The sequence below is a fragment of the Canis lupus genome, chromosome 30, assembly GCF_048164855.1.
Source record: "Canis lupus baileyi chromosome 30, mCanLup2.hap1, whole genome shotgun sequence".
In the NCBI taxonomy this organism is placed as follows: Eukaryota; Metazoa; Chordata; class Mammalia; order Carnivora; family Canidae; genus Canis; species Canis lupus.
Genome location: NC_132867.1, coordinates 25128714 through 25150674, shown reverse-complemented (window position 1 = coordinate 25150674; position 21961 = coordinate 25128714). Strand labels below are relative to the sequence as shown.

Below are 21961 nucleotides of genomic sequence, written 5' to 3'. Positions count from 1 at the left end.
TATTCCCTTTCTCTGTTTAATAGTGTTTAGTTGGATTTTGGATCTTCCATATTGGTCTTCTGTATCCCCCGCCCCCCCCCCTTTTTTTGGCTTTTATATCCTAATCTTTTTAATTGAACTTGTGTCACCGACATTGGCTATTACGATGGGGATTTTCTAAATGCTAGAAAGAAAAGATCTTGTGTCTTGGTGACAGATTTCTATACTGACTGCTCTCATTCTTCTCAGAGCAGAGAGCTTATTCCACTTATTTCATGAGATCCCTCCAATAGTTTACCTGGGAGGAAAGACCAGAATCCATATCCTTCCGTTTTTGGAGATAGAAGATGTGGGGTCAAGGTCAACTGGTTTGTATAGACTTTTAATCTCTTTCTTTTAAGCTCCTCTTCTGTTTTCTACACCTCTTGAGTTTCTCCAAGCCCATCTGGGCAGGTTGGTTCTCTCTTGTGATGGGCTCCCTCCACTTAATATTCTAAGTGGTGACATCCTCTACTGTTATATTAGTCACGTCTTTTGGAAATTCCTGGAAATTTGCTGCTGGTTTCCTCTTCCATACCCTTGGTGGATTTGTATTTTGATTTTTTTTTTTTTTTTTTTTTTTTTAGTATGAACTATTTGGAGCATACAGGAAAATACGAAAAATGATTTAATCCCCGTGTGAGTGGAATTTGTCCTGCTTTTTGGGTACCTAGCACTGCTTCAATATCTACTCTGGTGACCCTCCCACTTTATGGATCTTATCTAACCAAGTAGAAGACTGAAACGTAATTTCCAGAATTTCCTTGTTGCTGGGGGCTCAGACAGGCATCCGAGGTCACCAGTTAGACATATGAACTTTGGATGTGGCTCTGTGAAGATAGAGTGGCACGTTTTGTTAGGGGAGAAGCGACTTGTGGCTTTCAAGGCAGTTGGCGGCGCAGTGGGCCATGCTCTGTACTTCTCCCCCTGCAGCAACTCTGGTGTAATGACATTTTTCAAAGTTGTGTAACTGGATTCCCAAGCCTGAGCCCATTTGCCAGCCATTTGTTCTTTGCTTAAACTGGCTAGAGCAGATCCTGGTGTTTGCAGCCAAGAGTGTTGACATATAGTCACTACCCAGATTTAACCACTGTTAACCTTTTCCTTATTTACTTCAGATCCTTCTTTTTAAATAAACAAAAAGCTGCCTATCCATTGAAAATCTCCCTGTTGTCATGTCCTTCCAAGAGCTACTATCCTTTTTGTGCATATCCTTACCCTTCATGATTTACCGTGTATAGTGTCCTGTTTTAAACTAAGCATAATTGGTCTCACAATACATATCCCTTTAAAACTTATTACAGGGATCCCTGGGTGGCGCAGCGGTTTAGCGCCTGCCTTTGGCCCAGGGCGCGATCCTGGAGACCCGGGATCGAATCCCACATCGGGCTCCCGGTGCATGGAGCCTGTTTCTCCCTCTGCCTGTGTCTCTGCCTCTCTCGCTCTCTCTGTGTGACTATCATAAATAAATAAAAATTAAAAAAAAAAAAAAAAACTTATTACATAGCATCATGTTCTCACATTTAACATGTTGATATGTGTACAGCTAGTCTACGTACAGTCTACGTGTTCGTACACGTATCCCATTGTATGATGAATCCCACAATTAATTAATTGCTCTAATTGATGGCCATTGCAGATGGTCTTGACTTTATAGAATTTTTTTAAGATTATATTTGTAAGTAATCTCTGCACCCAACACAGGGCTTAAACCCACAACCCTGAGATCAAGAGTTGCCTGCTCCACCAGGTAAGCCAGCCAGGTGCCCCTTTACTTTTTAGTATCATGAAAAGAAAACATTCTTGTGTATATTTCTTTGTGTGCACGTTTGACAGCAGCTGTAGGGTATGTACCCAGAAGTGGAACATGCTCTTGCAACTTTGCCAAATGTTAGTAGTCACCACCATAGTTGTACAGTTTACTCCCTATCAGCAGTGGTGGTTCTGTTTACCGTCTCCCTCACAAACACTTATCATTCGTTCAGGTTGGTGGCCTATGCCTGATCCTGTCACTTAATTCAGTTTGTTTAATACTGAACATCCAGTGACAATGAGCATCTTTTCACTTTATTTTTTTATCCAAGAAGGTGTTCTCTTCTGTGAGTTACCAGTATGTAGCCTTTGCCTTTTTTTTTTTAAACTGGATCTTGGGTCCTTTTGATAGGAGTTCTTTATGTATTCAGAAAGCTAAACCTTTATTACTGTAAATATCCTCTCTAGTCTGGCTTACCTTTTAACTTTGTGCTATCTTTATTTTTAATGTGGTCGAAATTCTCCCATTTTTTTTCTTTTAAGATTTATATGTGTTTAAGAAATTCAAGAAAGCCTTTTCTAACTTGAAAGGAGCATGGGTTGTTGTATGTAAGTGATGAAACGCTAAATTCTCTACCTGAAAATAAAATACACTGGGTGTTAGCTAGTAGGAATTTATTTAATTTATTACATGTTTATTTAACGATTTTATTTATTCATGAGAGACACGGAAAGAGAGGGAGGCAGAGACATAGGCAGAGGGAGAAGCAGGCTCGAGCAGGACTCGATCCCAAATCCCGGGATCAGGACCTGAAGGCAGATGCTCAACTGCTGAGCCATCCAGGCGTCCCAACCAACAGAAATTTAAATAAAAACTTGAAGAAAAAAATAAGGCATTGTTCTGTATTTTTAAGAAATATTTTAAAGTCTCGTTTTTCACATTTAGTTGTATGCTTGATGTTTAATTTTGCATATAGAGTGAGGGAAGGCATCTAACTTTGAATCCCCCCTCTGCCACGTGGATAGTTATTCTGTGCCATTTCTTTTCTGCTGACTGTGTGATTATGCAGCACAGTCATGTATCAGATTCCTTTACCTGCCCAGATGGACTTCACTGGCCCATTTTTCTGCCTTTGTGCCACTGTCACACAGTTTTCCTTATTATAGCTAACATGTTCAGAGTTCTGGTAGGATGAGTCCTTACCTAGTGTTCTTTTTCAACACTTAGTGTTTATTGTAGGATCAGCTTGTCAGTTTCTGAGACACTTGTCTTAAATCTGTTTTTCTGATACTGAAATTTCTCCATGAGGTTTCTTTAGGATTTGGTAAATATTTTTTTCATTCCTTTCAGCTTTTTGTATCATTAAGGATTAGGTTTTCTCTTTAAAAAAAGCATAGAGGAAACTTTTTTTTTCTCCCTTAAATACATGCTTCTGTAATGATTGTGGATTTTACCATTTCTGCTGTAATTAAATCAGTATTTGCTTATATTTTGAGACTGTTTTGTTAGCACCATGTATTCTGGTTTGGGGTTTTTATAACTTGCTGGCAAAGTGTTTCTTTTTATCATTAAATAAGGATCCTCTGTATCCCTCATAATGATTTCATCCCCTTTAATCTGGTTTCCTTAATTTATTTTTTCTTTAATCTGGTTCTGTTATTACCTTGGGGTTTTGTTAGTATTTTCCTGGTATTCGCTTACTTACTTACTCCCCCTTACTCTCAACTTTTTTCTTTTTGGTCATTATATTTCAAGTCTCTTTTGCAAACAGCATGAAACTGTTATTTTCTTTTAAAACCAAGTCTTGGAATTACTGTCTTTTAATAGATAAGTTTTAATGCATGTATATTTTACTGTGATTATAATTTCTTTTTTTATTCTTGTTTCTTGCCATGTATTAAATTGATCTGATTTTCCTTATTTTCTCTTTCTTTTTCCTAAGAGTGTATCTCTCTCTGTCTCTCTTTCTCTCTCTCTCTCTCTCTCTTTTTTAGAAAGAAGTTGTGAATGGGCTGGCTGGGGATAGAGGTGGAGAGAGAAAGAGAGAATCCTAAGCTGGCTCCCCACTTAGCACTGAGCTTGTGGGTTCCATCTCACCACCCTGAGATCATGACCTGAACCAAAATCAAGAGTCAGATGCTTAACCCACTGAGTCACCCAGGTGCCCCCTCCTTTTCTGTTTTAGGAGTTACACATTTTATTTCTATTCTTTCAGTATATAGTATTCCATCTACATGTGTACCATTATTTTATCAGTCCCTAATGGTTGATTTTTAATTTTTGGTATTAAAGTAATGCTTCAATTAGTAACTTGTATGTATGATTATACACATGTGCTTGTAGTTCTATAATACGAATTTTAAAAATTTAATTTATTTAAAGATTTATTTAATTTCAGAGAGAGCACACATGCACAAGCAGGGAGGAGGGGGCAGAGGGAGATAGAGGATCTCAAGCAGACTCTGCACTTGATCTCACAACTCTGGGATCATGACCTGAGCCAAAACCAAGAGTCTGACACTTAACCAACTGAGCCACCTAATTGCTCGTATAATATAAATAGGTGATCCTGTTGGTCAAAAAAGTATGTGCATTTTAAGTTTTGATAATATAGATAACATCCTCTTAAGGATAAATTTATCCAATGAGCAGATTTAAGGTTTCATACATGGTTACAATATGTTGAACAAAAGGGAAAATAGAGAAGAGTTTTAGGAGGGGTTATTGCTACGATATTATTTCTAAGGGATCTCCAAATTGGGTGTTATTTTTAGGCCTGCCTGTAGAGATTAAAAGGACAAACTTTCATATATATTTTTTCAATAATGGAATTTCTTAAAATGAGTATGGAGATGGCCTTCTTGATCTGAGGAATTTAGGGAAAAAAGCCAAATTGATGCTTGAGCTGTCTGTAATGAGTCCATACAGGTCAACTAGAAAAACAGTCCCTTTAGTCAAGACATACATATGCCAGGTACAGGTAGTCTCCGACATCAGAACAAGCTGTATTTTCAGTCAGTGGAGACTTGAATATATTTCCCCATTCCACGTAAGTAACTGTGCAAGGCCCTGAGCTGAGTGGGATACAGACAAGTATAAAATGGTATTTCTTTCCCATATGAGCTTATGATCTAGAAAAGAGGACAAGACATACACAGATAGGAAACGTGGGGTACAAGCTTGAAGCACTTTTATAGGAGAGCTACAAAGTGTACTTTGGGAGAACAGAGGAGAAAGATCACTCTGGGTGCAGGCCTTTCCAGCTTTTCCTATGTGCTAGGCACAGGCCAAAGGATCAGAAATTGTTGAGCTGTCAGCATTTGGGAAAGGATGGGATTTTCCTAAGTGGAGACTGGATATCCTGATTGGTGAAGCTTTGGCAGCACAGGATGAGTGAGGATGGCAGTGACATTTTGTGGTTGTTTCATCAGTCAATCTACTCTTTCCAAGACAGCAACTGGCACCTGATCCCCTCACTGACCTTCCCTAATGACTGCTCTAAGCAGCAGCTGATAGTTTGGGCATGGCTAGTCCAAGGTTATTCATGTTTTTGGTGGGGAAGGATAATAGGCCCTGAAATGTAATGGCTGACACCTCATCACTCAACCCATGCAGCAGAACCTGTCAAGGACCTGGCACCTCATCACTCAACCCATGCAGCAGAACCTGTCCTTACACAGAATAAACAGTGTGTGAACAGTGAACAGAATTGCATCTGTATGTTGCAGGATTTCTGTTGGGCGTCATTCCTAGTTGCCATGTCATCAGTAGTGCTGGGTATAAACCACTGTTTCTCAGAGTTGGCTTGTGAACCATATGCTTCTGGATCACTTGGTTAGCCTGGTAAGAGGGTAGGTTCCTGAGCTTCACTACAGAATCAGAAGCTCTGCACACGGAGCCTGGAAGCCTCCACCTGGACATGTTTCCAAAGTAAGAATTACTGCACTAGCTCTTCAGTAAATGTAGAATTTTTCAGTCATTTGTTTGCTGTAATGACCTTTTATTTACTAAAAATCACCCCTTGGAGCCCATGGGCATAGCGTGAAATGTTCATTATATTTAAACTTGCTTTTACAATTGGACTTGGAATAATAATGGTGTAATTAAATCAGTAAACATTTGAATATGACATAAATCTGCAAGACGGTGGATTGAGCCTCAAGGATACACTTCTTCTAGTGCAGTCATTTATACACCACAATAAATTATGAGGCAGTGTGTTCAGACTAGCACTGCAAAGAACAGTGGAAGAATGATATTTGATAAATCTATCTAAAACAAATCCATTACTTGAGCGGTTAGGAATATATGTGTTAACCAGGTGCAGACTAATACTGGAATACTTAGATCCGTTATAATAGTAGAAGAAAGCCCCAGACCCTTTATGTGTACATTATTTCCTTATCCCTACTGCCAGGAAAGAATTTGAAGTCCAAAGTGCAAAGCTGAACTCTTGTACCAGTTTTTTTTTGTTGTTTTCATTGTTTTCTCGTCAATATTACCTGAAAACCACCTAATGGGTCAGCTTTTTTTTTTTTTTTTTTTTTTTGAGTGCTTCCAATTTACTAATTTTTTTTCAAGCTTTTTTGCCTCTTCAGAAATTTTCCCCAAATTTCTTTGACAAAAGTACTGGTCATCTCTTTATTTTTGGAAAAATTCTAATACTCCATGTTTTCTATATATCCTTCAATCCCTTGACTTTGTTTTCTTTACCCCCTCTTTAATTTTTTAGCTCCTGAGTCTTACTGGTGACAGTGAATAGTCTCTAATTCAGCAGGTTTCTGGGGAAGTGGGTCAGATCCTAGGCAACCCTCTTGATATTCTTCAAGTTTGCTTGTTTTGTTTTGTTTTTGTTTTTGTTTTTTTTAAAGAAACCATGTCCATGATGTCATGCTTCACTCAATTCATTCAGCATTCTGTGTACAAAATCAAGTTCCTTTTACCTTCTCCATCTGCCACAGCACCCACTTTCACTTCAGCTACCCTTAGTTTGTCACTTCAAAACACACAAGCACTTCTCTGCTACTTACCCCTTCCTCCAACCTAAACACACACTCAGTCTTACGCATGTTCCAAGAATTTTTGGCATGGCTGAACATATTGGTCAGGAGGACTCCAAGACTGGGAGATCAGGAACTAGCAGCCTAGGAGAGCTGGGCATCAGAGAAAACCCAGCGACCCTGGCAGATCTCGGTTCTCTGGGTTGTCACCATGGGATTATGGTTAGGTTGGAGCTAAGTGTCCTCGGGGAGATGTGCTACAGGAGACCGTTTAATTTAATGACTGAAATATAGAAGTGTTAAAGCTAGTGTTCATTTAACATATAATGCATGGTAAGACACTGTGCTCTTTACATGCACTATTTCACCAAGCTCATCATCCTTCAGAAATAGATTCATCATTTCACTGGTGAGACAACTGGCACAGAGATTAAGGAACTCACCCAAGTTTCATGTAGTCTAGCGCTCTTGAAATAAAGCATTTCACGGTGCAGTTTTTCTTTTCTTTTTTTTTTTTAATTTATTTTTTATTGGTGTTCAATTTACTAACATACAGAATAACCCCCAGTGCCCGTCACCCATTCACTCCCACCCCCCGCCCTCCTCCCCTTCTACCACCCCTAGTTCGTTTCCCAGAGTTAGCAGTCTTTACGTTCTGTCTCCCTTTCTGATATTTCCCACACATTTCTTCCCTCTTCCCTTATATTCCCTTTCACTATTATTTATATTCCCCAAATGAATGAGAACATATAATGTTTGTCCTTCTCCGACTGGCTTACTTCACTCAGCATAATACCCTCCAGTTCCATCCACGTTGAAGCAAATGGTGGGTATTTGTCATTTCTAATAGCTGAGTAATATTCCATTGTATACATAAACCACATCTTCTTTATCCATTCATCTTTCTTTTCTTTTTTAAAGATTTACTTTAGAGAGATTGTGCGAGCAGGGGGAGGGCCGGGGGGTGGGGGGAGAGAGAGAGAATCTCCGGTAGACTCTGCATTGAGCAGAAGCCTATGTGGGGCTCGATCCCAGGACCCTAAGATCATGACTGAGCCACCCAGGTGCCCCTCACAGCACAGTTTTTCTTATGTTGCCCTTTTGATATTCACAGGCCTAACATTCTGGCTGAGGTAGCAAGCAGGGTTTTGGAGAATTGGGACTCAAAACAAGGACTCCAACTAGAGATGAGCAGTGCAGATAAAATGGGTAGTCTGAGGAAACTCCCTTCAAGGGACACACCTACTTCAGGGCTCTTTGGAGCCAAATGTTCATTCCACGGGTTAAGAGGAGAACTTTATCTTGGCAGCACACACATCTTGAACACAAATGTTTGCCAGGCTGAGGGGATGCCTTCAGATGAGAATACCATGTCCTAGGGGTCAGGATCGTTCCCCCTGGTATTCTCATAATTTTTTTCCATTGTTTTCTTTTTGTTTGTTTTTTTGTACAAATGACTTCTGAAATTACAGTTTGTACTTTGCAAAAGAAAAAAGGCCATAACAAATTACTTTAAATCAACTAAGGACTAAAAGAGGTTTATTCGGTTACAGTGTATAACTGACAAAATGTTGCTAGAAGAGTTGCTAATACAAATATACACTAAATATGCTAACAATTATAGTTAACTATTTATTTGTAAATGATATAGTCAATTATGGGGAAAAAAAAAAAACTGCAGAGAAGTCCAAACCTGAACAATTCTGTAAATCAAATCATTAGCTTTTCTCTAACAAAGTGGGGGAAGGTACTAGTTCTTGGATGAATTTTACGAAAACATTAATGTAACACTTGCTATTTTACAAAATAGTTCTCTATTTCAAACTGACTTTGTAAAGTGTTAGCCCCTTTCTGTGGATGAAGACACAGGCTTAGAGACGAAAAGTGGATTCTCTGGCCTCACGACATGGTTATGTGGCGAAGCTTATTAAAGTTGAACCTAGATTTGGGACTTAATTTCAAAAATGAATTTTTTTTAAATCAAATCTTTGTCTCTTGTAGGGAAAAGACAGGGGCTACTTCTCAGATATCATTTACCATGCTAATTGGTAAAAAATATTTTATTAAAAACATTCATTGTCGTAGCCTTACAGTTCCCCCTTCAGATTCACATAAAAGTGCTAACTTCGAACTAAAGTTGTCTGAATAGAAAATTGTTAAATGAGGGGGAAATATGGCCAATTTGTAAAATCTGTTTAAAAATGTTGCCAGACAATTTTTATTTGTATGTAACTGAAGAGTAGTAGTCATTCTAATTTTTAACGACAGATATTCTAGTGATTGTGTCAGAATGTGTTTAGTCCATATTTCTGTCAGTTGAGTTATGAAAAGTGCTTCTGAACAGTTCTAATGAACACACCATAAGTTTGATGCAAAGGATGTGAATACGTTTTCCACTAAAGATAAAAACAAAAGATGTGGGCTTGAAGGTTCACATAAAAATGTTTGCATTCAGAATGCTGCTGATAAATCTGAATGATCTTACTCTCTTAAAACTTAAGGTGGAACATCTCGGTGACCAGATTATGATTCACAAAAATAATAAAGTCCGAAGTCTTAAGTTTATCCAGCAGGGTGACTCATGCTTCTTTGTCATCCTCCCACGGCAGCAATATGTTCCAGTGAATGCTAGTAACAGGCATCATACCCTGTTAATGCTAACATGTAGGAGTCAGTCGGAGGTAAAAACCCCTATCACGATTAGCATTAACAGCATACAGCCTACAGCAAGCCTCCAGCATTCAGAGGATGAGGCATAAAGAATTTAAACCACAGATTTCCCCTTGCTGGTCTGCGGCACCTGCAAGAGAGAGAGAAATGGTTGCGTGTGTGTGTGTGTGTAGTTATAATGCTGGAGTAAGGGAATATAAATCTGGGAGCAAAAACAGACTTTATTTTCCTTTTAAGGGAGAGGGTTAGCTCATGAAATCCTAGGAAGTAATTTGTTGAAAAAGGTAGAGAAACCAGGTGATAAAAAGACATTTTTACCTTTACGTATATTTGAAAGTAAACTTATGTTTCAAATTCTGGATTATTTATACATACGTAGCCTGTTCTTTTTTTTTTAATTTTAAAAAATTTTTTAGAAATTTTATTTATTCATGAGAGACACAGAAAGAGAGGCAGAGACATAGGCAGAGAGAAAAGCAGGCTCCATGCAGGAAGCCTGATGTGGGGATCGAAGCCTGATGTGGGGATCGATCCCGGACTCCAGGATCACACCCTGGGCCAAAGGCGTCTCTAAACCACTGAGCCACCCAGCAGTCCCTAGCCTGTTCTTTTAAAACAAAAAACCAAAACAACTCTTCGAAGTCACCAAATGCTAAAATGTAAAGAGGCGATCATGAGTTTGGGCATTACTGTCTTTTTTGATTTAAGTTTTTACCTGGGAACCAGATAATTTAAGTAAAGGGCCCAAATATTCAAAAGAGTATTTTATGATTTGTGAAAACTAAACCTGAATCCACCTGGTTTATAAAGGTTGAATTTGGGCTAGATTTTTATTCAGTAGTAAACAGTTGAGGCTTTACCTTTCTTTCTTTCTTCCTTTCTGAGAGATAGGGTACACGCAATGGGGGTCTCTCCTACAAATGAATCCATCATAACATGGCTCCATCTGCTCTTTGGAGAGTCCTGTGGGGAAAGCACCCCCCAGTGGCTTTGGTTTTGGTCTACGTAAAGGAAGTAGGACTTAAAAGGTGCTGTTTCTCGAACTTCTTGTCTTCAGCAAGGAGTGGACTAAAAAAAAAAAAAAAAAAAAAAAGAAAAAGATGAATTTGCTACTTCCTGTTTGAGTCTGATTTTACTCTCTCAGATAAAGTGACATTTCTCCCACATGCTTCTGGTTGCAGTGTTACTATAGCAGAGCCTAGAAGTTACAGTATCATTCAAGTATGTGGTCTCCTCAGTGCAAGAGGGGAATCACCTTCTCTTTTATTTAATCATGAAACCAGCTAGATGTAAAACTGTGATTAAGTTCAAAAGAAATTATAAAGTTAAAAATTCCCCAATGAACGTATTTTGACAGGGCTGAATATTGTGGTTTGGAAATTTCCAAACCAAGGAAATATATCATTCTTACTGATAGTAATTTTTTTTTCTTACCTTTGGTGTTTTTTTGAGATGAATTAACTTAAAGCCGAAGAGCTTTGAATTAAATGATGTCAGTTGAGGATTTTAATACCTTTTACAGATTCTTCAGTCTGTAAAGATCATAAAAATAACTACCCCCCCCCCATCCACAGTGCCTTAGATACAGTAAATACTCCACATATATTAATATCCTTATGCTGGTTCCTCTCCAACCAATATAATTCAACCCTTTCTTAAAGAGCTATGTCTAATTTGTGTTGAAGGTAAATTGTTTGCATACTATTCTACCCAGGAGAAATTTTTCTCCTATTCTTTCAAGATGACATCTGAGCACAGGTATTTAAAACAAATGCGTTTAGTATGATAACTGGATTTTTTTCTTTCATCTTTTGTCACAAATTGCCTGATTAGAGTGCTCAGAAAAGTGGCAAGTGTTTTTCACAATGTGCTATGCTGTCTTAAACATTCTAACAGCTTTCTTTTTATTGGCTCAAACTCTATAAAGGTATGCTGAAATGAAAAGCATCGTGCATCTTTTGATCTCAGTGCTCAAAAAGAAAACCGCGGTACTATGTACCAAGACAGACTTCTCAGGCATGAAGAATTCCTAAGGCTGCGCAGAATGAGCAATTTGTCTGATGCTACTACACAATCTTAAGTCTCATTTAAGACAACATAACGAGAGATAGAAAACATTAGCCCTGGTAAACAGAAGAAAGGAGAAAATATCCTGGAATAGCTTTTTAAAAAGTAAATTGAGTAGACTTTTAGACATGAGATTGGCCAGAGGGCTCATTACTGTTGAAGCTGTGCTCACTTTCAGTATTTTTGACTAGGCTTGTTAACCAAATTAGCCAACAACAGAACTGCTGTGTGTCTGAGTGGAAACTAGTGATCACAGGAAACAAAGCCTGGTCTAATATAGCCAAGACATTGGGCAGAAAATGCTGTCACGAGGCAATGAGGAATGAATATAGTTACTCCACTGGTAGAGTGGCAGGGTAAGAACTGGACACAATTCTAGACCTAGCAATCAACAGCCATGGCTGCTAATAAGCATTTGATAAAACTGTGACAAGCATAATTTACAATGTATAGCAATATAAATTTATCTGGATCATACAATATAAATTAGAGTGGGAGTCTTGACAGTGGTGGTTCTGAAGACCTATTTCAGACCCCCCTCACTCCACATACTTTATTAGGCCCACATCCATTGTCAAGATAAGCTTTACTACTGCACAATTCTATTCAATTGCTGAAGATAGGTTCCAAGTTAAATCTGAGACTTCAAAGAAACTATCCATTCTCACCTTGGATAAAAATCTACCACGATGAAACCTTAGATATATACTAGATAAAAATACTAGATATCTTTCATCATATGGCAGGCCTACTTTTCCTCTGGTAGTAAGAACTGAAGGGAGCGCTCTGGGAAATTTTTCCTCAAAGTAAGCTTTTCTAAATGATGATTTTTTTTTTTTTTTTTTTTGAGGAGGGCCATATGATTTCAATATATACTTTTTTTTTTTTTAAAGTAAACTGCACCAAACGTGGGGCTCAAACTCATAATACCGAGATCAAGAGTTGCATACTCTCCCAACTGAGCCAGCCAGGCACCTCAATCCTTTTATTTTTACCTTACCGATTTGCTAGGAAAGATGGTATCAGCTATATATTCAGAACAGAAGTTTGTCACTAAGGACTTCTTTTCATAATGAATCTTAAGTCATATCCTTCCACAATCTTATATGTCTCTATATTTTACCATTTTTCTTATTCTCAGCACCCACTACTTAATATTTGCATATCAAAAGAACTGCATGCCATAGTTTTCTTTTAAAAAAGAGTCACAGTGGTTGAATTTCATAACCAAGCCATCATGAGTTTATGCATCCTGAAATATGCAAGTACTTGGAAACTATTAATTTGTTGTTACAAAGTAAATGTACACTAATTTCTACTGAAAGGCATGATCCTAGATTGATATAGCAGTACAAATTCTAGTCCAAAGCCATTTCAATGGGTGAAAAGTAATTATGCTTTTGAAAATTAAAATGGTTAAATTCAGATAATTTAAGTGTTTCCCACATTTACTTAATTTTCTTATATACTAGTCAAAACATAATCATTAAAATGGAACTCAATGTTGAGCACTATTTGGATCCAATCACTAAAAGCAACTAGTGTATAATTGCCTAAGAAAGCATTATCTTGCTTTCCCACCAGAAGTTACTCTGATTCCCTATATTCTGAAGTTGCTTATTTTGGTTTAGGTCATGAAAGTAAGCAGTGAAGATTAATACAGGTATGTGAAGATCAAGATCCTGAGAAAACTTGGACCTGTCACAGTTAATCTTTGTGATGACAATTTCTTGATTACCATTTTGACCTAAGGTCAAACGATGAAGGTGGCTGCTAACATGATTCCTTAAAGACCTGCCCCTCTAAAAATTCTACATCTGTCACAGTGTTTCCCTTTCCTTCCACTTAGTCTGGATTTCTTACATTAGAACCATCTCCTTTGAGTGGGAGAAGCAAGGTGGCAGGTAAGGTTTCAGGTGAGCTGTTCTTGCAGTGGAAAGAAGTTATCTGCAGAGGGAGGAAAAGGTTGAGTTGGAGCCCCTCCTATTGGCACTTTGACTTATTTAGTAGGTTAGTTAGCTAAGTCATCTTGGAAAGCAGAGATCAAGGACTGAGGAGACGGATTCATGGTGGATAAGTTTTAAAGGGATAAAGAATGATTAGAGGAGAGATGAGGATATACTTCAAATAGTTCAAGAGCCAATCCTTTTCATGTCCAGCCTAGAACAGTCACAGATTGAGTATTTAGAACAGTATCACCTGAATTTGAGTTCAGTCCCGTTTTTTTTTTTTTTTTAAGCTTCCTACATTGGTCTAAAATCTCCTAGTAAGTGTTGAGTCTCTCAGTAACTCTTCATAATTACCTTGAGGATTGTGACAAAAGTAATGTTCAAATGACTGGTTTCCTAAGCTGTTTATTTATGTGAATTTTTTAAATCACGTTTTCTATGATTATTCTGTTACACCTTAGTAATCAATTTTCAGGTTAACCTCTGTGCTGTCAGGCAATGAGGCAAAGAATATTATGTTTCCTCTTGAATTCACCTGAGTTCACCTGTTACTGATTGAGATGGTAAGTAACTGGGGTCAAGTCTTCAAAAGCATACAAATGCATCTTCTAAAAGTAAAATGGATTGTTCTGTCAGAGTCATCCATATCCTGACCTCTTGGTGAATGGTAAGATTACTTTTTATATCATTAGCTTTTTTCTTACATTTAAGAAAAATTCCCAGTATAAGCCATTCCTGGGGAAAAAATGATCAACTCTCTCTGTCATCTATTTTCACAAAAATCTAACATCCGTTGATAGTTCTAATTATGAATTCTTTATTTTTTAAAAATATTTTTATTTACTTATTCATGAGAGAGAGAGGCAGAGACATAGGCAGAGGGAGAAGCAGGGTCCATGCAGGGAGCCAGATGCGGGACTCGATCCTAGGACTCCAGGATCACACCCTGAGGTGAAGGCAGACGCTTAACCGCTGAGCCACCCAGGCATCCCTAATTATGAATTCTTTAATTAAAATACCATTTCTAAATTAAGAGCTCCTTATTGAAAAGACTGGTTTGCATATGAAACAGCTTTAGTACAACATACCTTTCTGTATTTTGAAATACAGAAAATGAATGTTTTAAAGATATATGCCAGTAATAATATTAACACATAAAACTAAGTGTGACATACTTTTGAACTGTCTCACAAGAAAGCCAATGTGGAATTCACAGGATCACTATGGAAACATCATACTGAGTGGCCATTTACTGTGAACGTACAAACAAGAAAGAATCTGGACCTTAGAGGATTATTCTGCTTTTCCCAGTTTTAAAACCAGGAAGTTTTTACTGAAACCTACTTACGGATCTTATGTACAAGCAGAGCAGCCTTCCCAAAAGATTTATTGTGGACAGTGATTAATACCTTCGCTTTATAGATAAGAATGTGGAAAAAAAATCAGGTTAGAAGTATTTGCCCCCAGAGCCAGTCTGTGGAGGAAGCAGAAGTAGGTCCAGAGGCAGCTTGAGTCCAGCCCCCTCTATCCTCAGTCAGTGTGTCACAGAGGGGGCACTTCCTCAACACCCCAACCTCACAACAGCTCAGCTGCCAGCCCAAAACTTGGGGAAAATGTTATCAAACAAATATGGACAAAAACAAGGGGCAAGAAGGAGAGAACTTAGAAGAGAGATGCATTCTTTTGCTTTAAATCATGGCCATTCTTCTTTCAAAAGTTCTCAAAAGGTTCTCCACATACTAACCACTTAAACTTTTAAATATACTTCCATGAAGAGAATTATAGTAATAATTTTCTATTTTTGTTTATAATTTGTTTTCAATATTCTTTACCCCCCTACCCTCAGTTCCCCCAGGGAGAAAGGAAACGTGAGGGCAGTTACCAACTCTGGAGTGCTCTGTCATCACTTGAAGAGTTACCTTTTCTAAGAGACTTCCTCCTCCTCCTCTACCTGAGTTCACAGTGTTTATTCTCAACATGGAATTTCAACAAAATGCCTCCTTGGAACTTACTATGTATAACCTGTTTGTCGGTTACCTGTACTGGGGCCTATATGTCTGGCATCCTAGGAAAAGTCCTCTTTCCTATTTCTCCAAGCCACAACTTACGTGTTTCTATTTCTACACATGATCATGGCTCCAAACAAGGAAGGATTTGTGTACTGGGAACGATGTCAGACAAACTGAGCAAGTTCTGGAAACTAAAGGTTTGGTTTTGCCTGCTTAAAAATTAGTTTTCTTACTACATATGGGAATACCCTGTTATAAGGCAAACACCATACCGTTTATGACTTACACTCCCACAGCGTTTTACTCATGTCTTAACACACCAAATGAAGGTCAGGATTGGTGCTCCTTGAAATTCATCTCGAAATATAATGTCCTGTGTACGCTTAGGAACTGGTCTACCTACTTCAAATTCCTCCTCAGATATGGATTCACTCACCCTGCTTTATTTCTTTCCCTCACCGATAGCAAACCCCTGGAGGCGGGTCCCTCTTTGGCTCCTGGTGTGACCATCTCTCTCTCTCTCTCTCTCTCTCTCTCTCTCTCTACCTCCCCCAGCGTGGTTAGTCCTGGCTCTGACTTCCACCACAGCTGTCTTCACACTGCGCTGTGATTACTTGTTGTCTCTTCCCCAGTGCTGAGGTGTACTTGAGGGCAGAAATTGGGTCCTACCCCAGTGCTTGATACACGACTGACACTCTGAGATTGACACCTGACGTACTTCAAAGGAATTTCTGTCTGCACAACCGGCTTGGCTTTGGCACTGCAGCATTTCAGAGAGATTGAACTAATATGCAGATTCTTGGAGAATCAGTGTTGTAGAAGCTTATAAGTGTGGAAATATATAAATTAGGTCTGTTGATATTCCACATTAGTAATGGACTACTTACATTTAGGGGATTCCAGGCTTGGATGTCAGTCCACAAAGTTTGATCATTATAGGATAAAGCTGGAGAATCCTACCAGAAATAATCATCTGAAGTTATGGGTAAAACTTAGGTTCCTGTTCTTTCTTTCTTTTTTCTAAACCACCCTTGGATGTCATAATATGTGTTTTCACTTCATTGTGGAGGAGTGTGCCCTTAGGAGATATGCGTCCAAGCATTTAGAGGTGAGATGCCAGAGATGATACAGACATCAACAGAGAGAGGTGAAGGATAGGGACAGAAGGCAGATGTGACAAGTGTTAACAATAGTAAGTCCATGTGGAGGGTCTCAGAGTGTCATTACTCTGTTGCATTCAACCTGTCTGGGTTCCATTCTTGACCTCGGCCATGTTCCCAGCTGTGTGATTTTTGGGAATTTAAACTCTTTAAGTCTTTCTTGCTTTAAAAATGGAGATAGTGATAGAACTGACTCAAAAGTTTATTGGGAAGATGGAATGACACAATGAACATGAAACATTGAGGGTGGGAGTGAGGCTCATAACCCAGGCTCAGTGGATGCTAGCTGCGGTACTAGCGGCAGCAGTCACAAGTACCTGCTAGGGCCTGAAAGTACCTGTCCCTCTACTACCTGTTGCCCTTGTCATTTGAAAAGTACAAGATACATCCACAACTATTTGACTAAATCATGATATAAATTAAGAGATTATCAACCAACACATACAAGTCAAACAAAAATAATTCTTTGGTATCTTAATCTCTCAATCATAAAGGTATACCAAAATGCTTCCTTAGGAATTTTCTGAAGTGTCTTTTTTCTTTGGATTAAGGAGAAAAAAATTATTATGAAACTCTTAAGAAACTCTTTACAACCAACCAAGTTTTTGCCTTGTCAGGATTCTAGAGATCATTTTGTCCCTATACACTTTACTTTCTCAAATTGTCTTTGTATCTAGCCTTCCAAATTGGGTTCTTGAAATATGCAAGATCATACAGGTATACAAACTAATTGCAAACACTTATATGGGTCTCTGGGCCAGGCAGGAGTTTGACTTCTTATTCCTCATCATAGCCTTGGGGATGAGTTTTATCACCTCCCCATTTTTCCTTGGTGGCCCTAAGGGTCAGGGTGCAGGCAGGGGCACTAATCTGCCCCAAGTTAGAGTGGGTAGGCAAGCGCCCTACTAGAATACAAACTTGAGCCATTAAGCACCGGTGTCCACGCTCTGAACTGCAATGCTGGCCCGACGGCAGCTGAGCAACATAAAGGAGCATAGCATTTTGTTAGGACAGCCGGAAACTTCCACTGTATAGAGAACATGCTCATTATGGAGAATTCCACAAACGTCATGGTATTTCATTTCACCTTAGCCAAACATCAGCTCCACAATTTCATTAAATCAGCTGTTTGATATTCTTCACTAATCTTTCTGCCCCACATGTGGATACTGTTTTTCAGAATCGGTACCGAATTGGCACAGTCTGTCCCAAGCCATGCCACTTGACTGATGTTAAGTCTCTTCTGCTGGCTAGCATGTCATCGTGAGTAGGGGTGGGACCTGTGCCTTTGGTTCACTGTTCTTCCATTGCTCAGTCTTGTAGCCATGGGCGAGGATGCTGAACTGCTCAGATGCGTGATGTGTTACTTGGAGGATAAGTGTGCTTTTGGCCCTGACTACTGTAAACCCAAAGACAAGACTGATGGACAGAGCTTCAGTGTTTCATGGCAGGTGACAATTACACAGCAGTCATCAAATTAAGAGTGGTGTTTTCTTAAGAGACTGAGATAGAGGGAATACCTATAAGCAAGATGTCAGTGCAAAGGTGGAATAAAGAGAGACTTCTAAGATTTTAACGCTTCTCCATGAGAAGAAGCATTTCACAATTTTCTTATTCTATCCAAATTCAGCCAATGTGTGACAGCTTTGAAGCCAGTAAGATAGTGAAAGACAACCATACACTGTCCAGCCAGTTATCCTGGTACTTACTTACTCTGACTCTCTTTTGGGCAGAGAGGATATGAATTCACTGAGTCCGACTATGTCTTAGAAGAGGTATTGAAAGTGAAGTGAAGTGGTAGTCATGCTGGAATCATAGAATTTCTTCATCAGTTTAAGGGACTTTAAGAATGACTCAGTCCCAGCCACCTATTTTAGAGATGGGAAGAATGCAGCACAGGAATTTGCACAGAGGTGGGACTAGAACCTACTATGGTTCTCAGGCTGGTGCCCTTCCCATAATACCAGGCTTTTGCACTGTGGGCTGCAGGCCCATCACCAAAACTGAAAAGCTACTAAAATCAATAGTTCAGCTATGATTCACAGCCAGTGACTCATAAAAATGCAGAGATGCCAACTAGTCAAGGACAGAGGTGTTCTGTCTCGGTGGAAGGTAAGAGTCCATACACCACTTCCATCATTCAAGCTACTGACTTTTCCTAGGTTTAGAAGAGGGATTATGAAAGTCCACCCCAGAAGGGTCACAGCTGAGATTCAAGGAAGCCTGGAGCTCACAGACATGAATGCAAGACTGTGTGTGAGGATGCATATTTTCTCTTCTTAAAATTTCTGAGAAAAGCATACACAGCTTCCATCAGATTTAAGGTAGGAAAAAGGCCTTCAGAACTAATACTCTAAAATGAAAAATCTCCTTTAGATTGAACAGCAGAGCTTGGTCATGACATAAAATAGTTGATCAAAAAAAAAAAAAAAAGGTTCTCAAAAGTTGAAACCTAGGGGGCTTTTTGGGAGTGGATTTTTTTGATTCACAGACTAACGAGCTATAAAGAAAGATGAAGGTTATTTATTTTCCGTGTTGGCCACTGGAAAGTAAAGAATGACAAAATTCACAGCACATCCTAGTTTAAGTATTTAGGTCCCTGACAGGTCAGCTTCCAGGGCGATCTCCTGTTAGCCCTGTCTCCTCTGACTTTTTAGATTCATGAGGGTAGGGACTGTCACTTGTTTGGTCACGCTGGCTCCTCTCCAGTGTCCAGCACGGTGACTGGAGCAAACAGAACGTGATGATGGCCTTCCCGTGAAGAGCATGTGGCACTTAGGGATTTTGTTTTTTTAAAGGCCACTAGAGTATACCATTTCCTTATAGTTAGGTAAAAACAGAGGAGGAATCTGTGCAAATGTCACCGTTCTGCCTTGAAACGGGTCTCGGCCAGTGGTCATGTTTTCTCTTTCTTGACACGTGTGGTGTGTGGTTAGGAAGCTCTGTCCTGCAGTCAAGGTGAGCTGACCGGCGGGGCGAGGGAACCTAATTATTATTACAGGCCATTACGGAGTAGCCCGGGCAGCAGAAGTAATTACTGAATGCGCTTGGGTCCTCTGAAGGAAATCACGGAGACAGAAAAGTCTGATGGAAATGAGCCTGAACTGACAGGGCTTAATGTGCCGAGTCCCCCCACTCCCCAACATCCCACATCTCACAGGTGCGCCTCACGGCAGGCTTTACACTAAGAACCTAATGACCTTAGCAGGGAAAACACAAATTCTGTGAGCCACGAGTCCTCATGGGCAAAATGGGCATAACACCCCCTACCCGGCCAGTTTCCTATCATTATGACGATCAAATAAGACAATGCACAGGAAGTCGCCTTGTCAACTTTTTAGCGTACATTCCTGCTCGCACAGATAAGCACTTCAATATACATACCCATTTGAAAAGATCAGTCCTACGATTATTAAAAGCTTGGCTGCCCTAGTTCATTTAGATGATACATTGTGTTGAAGCCATCTATATAAGGGAGGCACTCCTTCAGGGAGATGAAGGGACATAATGAGTGACTTGGGCTTTGAAATATCACATAACATGATGTAAAAAGTCTATTTCCACTTAAGCTTATCTATTTGACCCACGATATAAATTCTATTATGACCATCACTAGATACCCTCGGCCTCTTCAAATTATAGAGGAATCCTAGATTTGCTGTGTGGTCCTGGAGAAGTAACGTCACCTCCCTGGGCCTCAAGTTCCCTCCTGTCTTAGGACTGGATTCCCGTTTCTCCCCGTGTCGGGCCGTCAAGCTCAGTAATCCTAGCTTCCCTCGGATTCCTCATCCCCCCCCCCCCACTCTGCCTGCTTGCAACGACACAAAAATCCACAAAACTACAAAACTCGAAAGACCCGGCCCGCCCTCGGGAGCTGCAAAGTGTCGGGCACAGGCGCCCACAGGGGCTTTACGAGGATAAAGCAAGGGAGCCCACGTGCTGTGCAGAAAAACTGCCCCCCCTGGCCTGGCCTCCCCCGCACCCCGGGAGCGAGCCAACCCCGGAGCTCACTGCAGGTTCGGCTGCGGCCTCCCGTCCAGGAAAGAAGACCTCGGTAGGAGACGTTTAGGGTGCTGCGGCCTTTTTTTTTTTTTTTTTTTTTTTTTTTTTTTTTTTTTTTAGAGAAGTAAGGCCTCTTATTAAGTTGCTTTTGAAAAGCAAAGCAAAGCAAAAAAAGAAAAAAAAAAAAAAAAAGGCACGTGCTGCGCGCTGCCGGCCCCGCAAGTGTGCCCTGCGCGCCCCGGGCCGCCCCGGTCGCTGAGCTGGTCCTGGGTGCGCCTCCGCCAGGCCGGCGCGGGGAACTCGGCGCAGCGGCGCGCACTGGGGCGGCCCCCTGCCCCCCGGCCCCCCGGCCCCGGCCCCCGGCCCCGCGCCCCTGCTCCCCGCGCCGCCTCTCCTCCCGGGGCCCGCGGACAGCGCCCCCCGACGGGCGCCCGCTCGGCCGCCACGTGCGCGCCCCCGTCCCTGGGGCCGCGGGCAGGGCAGGGCAGGGCAGGGCGCGGAGGGCGCGGAGGGCGCGCGGGGCGGCGTACCTGGCGGCCGGGCGGCTCCGCTGTCCCCGCGCTCTGGCTCGTGGCGTCCGCTGGGTCCCCAGGCTGCCGGCGGCCCGGCCCGGCCCGACCCGACCCGACCCGACCCGGCGGGGCCGGCCGCTCGCAGGAAGCCCGCGCCAGCGAACGTGCGACCCTTTTATAACCCACTTGTGACTCATAACCGACCGGCCGCCCGTTCTGCAAAACCCCCCGCCTCGGCCCCCTCCTGCCTGTTCTTGGAACCTACAGCTTGAAAAACTTTTTTTTTTTTTCTTTTTAAAGGAAAAGTCGAAAAAAGCCCAGCGCCCCGAGGATTGGTGTTTTCCCCCTTTCCCTTTCTCGTGGGCTCGTGGGTCATTCTCTCTCTCTCTGTTTTTTTTTTTTTCTCTCTCTCTCTCTCGACACACGCCGCGTACTTTCCTGCCTCCACGCTGCCGGGCTCCGACTCCAACCTTTGTTCTTCATGAAAAGGAAACGCATTCAAATGAGCGCCCCGTCGGCCGCCGCCGGAGGGGAAGTTGCTACTTTTTGCAACTGGGTGCCAGGGCGGCCTGGGCCAAAGCCGTGCCCCGAGCCCCGGAGCCAGGGGAGGGAGCCGCAGAGAAGCAGACGCGAGCCTGGGGCAGGGGCCCTGACCGAGGGGGACGTGGTCAAGCGTGGTCAAGCGGCCCCTCCAGGGGAGCCTCCCCTCTTCGCCCTTCGAGAGGCAGAGTTCGGTTTGGGAGCTCTGCGTGGGGATGGAGAACGGTCGAATTGGCCGCATTTGTGCTTGGGGGATGCTGGGATACAGGGCTGGAATCTTC

General features: G+C 41.1%; 1 long non-coding RNA gene across 1 annotated transcript; it reads right to left on the bottom strand.

Moving 5' to 3' along the window:
• Positions 1 to 8293: 8293 nt before the first annotated feature.
• Positions 8294 to 21554, bottom strand: LOC140621513 (uncharacterized). Its single transcript, XR_012021256.1, has 3 exons — positions 21159 to 21554; positions 10302 to 10509; positions 8294 to 9571 (listed from the first exon to the last, which is right to left on the bottom strand). It is a non-coding gene; the product is annotated as an uncharacterized lncRNA (long non-coding RNA).
• Positions 21555 to 21961: the final 407 nt, after the last annotated feature.